Source organism: Theropithecus gelada, unplaced genomic scaffold (assembly GCF_003255815.1).
Source record: "Theropithecus gelada isolate Dixy unplaced genomic scaffold, Tgel_1.0 HiC_scaffold_7066, whole genome shotgun sequence".
NCBI lineage: Eukaryota > Metazoa > Chordata > Mammalia > Primates > Cercopithecidae > Theropithecus > Theropithecus gelada.
The window spans coordinates 1-2,411 of NW_020263760.1; the positions used below are offsets into that span (position 1 = coordinate 1).

A 2,411-nucleotide genomic window follows, 5' to 3' on the forward strand; every position below is an offset into this window, starting at 1 on the left:
AAAAAAAAATTAATCTAAAAACCCTCTGGACAGTCAAAGAATTGCAGATTTAAAATAGCATGAATACTTGGATTCATGGTTTTGAAAAAGGACCTCGCATTTACCCGCATGTACAAACTGCCTGCCCACCTCTATCAGAGCATTTTTCAAGCTGTGCTACAGTTAACTATGTACTGCCCAAAGTTAATCTGTCCCTGCAGATCATAAGCTCTTCAAGACCAGGACTTCAGGAGAACAAGCAAAACTTCAGAGAGAAAGGAGCCACCCAAACAGAGTTCATAACAATGGGTCGGCAGGAGCTGATGACTGGAGGTGCGCTGTAGCTTTGGGGTCTGGGACAGCGGAGGGCAGAGAAGGCAAAAGGGCCTGCATGACACGCTACAGGGCTAGGAGCATCAGCTGCGGTGATTAGTTCAGTTTTGTCTTGTATGCCTGTTACTTATACACCATCTCTTGTTCAGAAAGTACTTCAGGTTGAATATTTGGACTCCTTGAGTCTTCCGCTGTTTGTCGTCGGGACGTTTAACAGTCTTAAAAGGGGAAAACTGTCCAGTTCGATTTTCCTTCCTGCGACATTACAGGTTTTTCAAAAGTTTGATGAAAGCATTTACTAAGGAGTGATTCCACTTTCTCTGGTGGCTGAGAAATACGCGTCTGAGGGGCAGCATCAGGTCTTCTCATCAAGCTGAGGTCGGAGTCTCCCCACTCACGGACCTCACCCTTGCTCTCCCCTCATAAATCTGACTTCTAACTGTAACTGCCTTGGCCTCATTCCGTGAGTGTGGATGCTCCTGCTTGAAACGCATTTTCCAGCCCGCCAAATTTTTGGGAGAGTTTCTTCCACTCTCCAAGCGCCGAGAGTTACAAACTTCAATCTACCTTTCCAGATTTTTTTTTTCTTCCCATTACTAACGGAAGAAATCAAGAAACGTCCGGCAGAAGGGCCCTGCTCCCTCCAATCAGAACCCAGCCCAGGGCCAGAGCAGGAAGTGCGGCGGTGGGACGCGCGGTGATAGCCCCTCGCCCCCCTGGACCCGCCAGCCAGGGCAGAGGTCGGTGCGGCCGCTGTGCGACAGCTCCAGGCCCGCGCCTCTCGCTTCCTCCCGCCGGGCAAGTGAGAGGATAAACCATGGGGCGGGGGCAGTGCGCCCCCACCAACCGCGACCCTCCCGCACGGACCCCCACTACACGCACGTCCCAGGCGGAGTCGACCCAGAGGAGCCAGGGGGCAGCGCACAGCCCCACTAGCAGGGCGGCCAGGACCCACGCGCGCGGGTCCACGAAGCCACCTATATAGGTGACAAAACACTCAGGAAGCCGTCATGCGGGGCCGGGAAAGAGCCCCCACCCAGAGTCACGGACTCCCTCGTCCGAGGGTCCGCGCAGTCCCCTCGGTGAGTCTAGCGAAGCAGTCTCGCTGCGAGGGAGGTCGGGGAGGGCGGTGGAGTCTCCCACTCGCGGTGACCCGGACCCCGCCCCACGAGCGGGTCCTCCTAGGGCCCCCTCTACCGCACGCGGGGACCAGCCACGCCGCGGAGGACCGGGCAGAAGCCAGCGCCCGGGTCCATGCAGTGCACTCCGCGGCAGACGCGGGGAGCCGGGGAGCAGTGGGGACCTGCCCCCACCCGCAGGGCGACCAGGATCCCCGCGCGGGCCCACGCGGTATGGTAGCAGGCGCGAAGCCCCCGGTGCCACCCGAGGCCGAGACAAAGCCCAGGCGCAAGGACCCCGGATCCCAACCTCGGACCCTGAGGAGCCCAGCTCGGAGCTGCCACGCCCGGGGCAGAGACCCCGCCCGGTTCGGAGACCCCGTTGCCCGTCGCGCCGTCTCACCTCAGGCCGCCGCCTGGCAGCGCTCGCTCCTCGCCGCGGCGCCTGGGCCGACTGGAGCGCAGCTGAGCAGCGGACAGAGCCGCGGCAGCCTCAACAATGGAGCCCCGGGGCGGGGCCGCCGCCGCCGCTTCAGCCCGTGTTCCCCGCTCAGGATCCGGCTCGGATCAAGGAGCTGCAGCTGGCGCGGGGCTGCGGCCGGGACACACACCGTGCAGGTGCACACGGACCCGCCCGCCTCCCGCCGCCCCGCCCCCAGCGGAGCCGGGCGCCCAGGGCCCGCCCCCCGGTCAATGGGGAGCGAGCCGTGTGGAGAGGGCGGGACCTGGGGGAACAAATGGAGGTTGGGCGGGGCGGCGCTGGGACTGGGCGTGCAGGGTCCCGCGGGAGGACCGGACCCAAGAGCTGGTAGGATCCTGGCCTCCTAGAAGACTCAGCTCAACGTCCACCTGGAGTCTGCTCTACAGGACGCGCTCATCTCAAGCCCAGAACTCAGGCTTTTAGGGCAGAAAGCGAGAGACAGGCTTGCTTTACAAAAGTGAAACTGAGGTCCAAGGAATAGGATTGCCTGCTGCCCGAAG

At 61.3% G+C, this 2,411-nt stretch overlaps 1 pseudogene; it reads left to right on the forward strand.

Moving 5' to 3' along the window:
• The first annotated feature begins 1,322 nt into the window (after positions 1-1,322).
• On the forward strand, positions 1,323-2,258 carry LOC112617972 (annotated as a pseudogene).
• Positions 2,259-2,411: the final 153 nt, after the last annotated feature.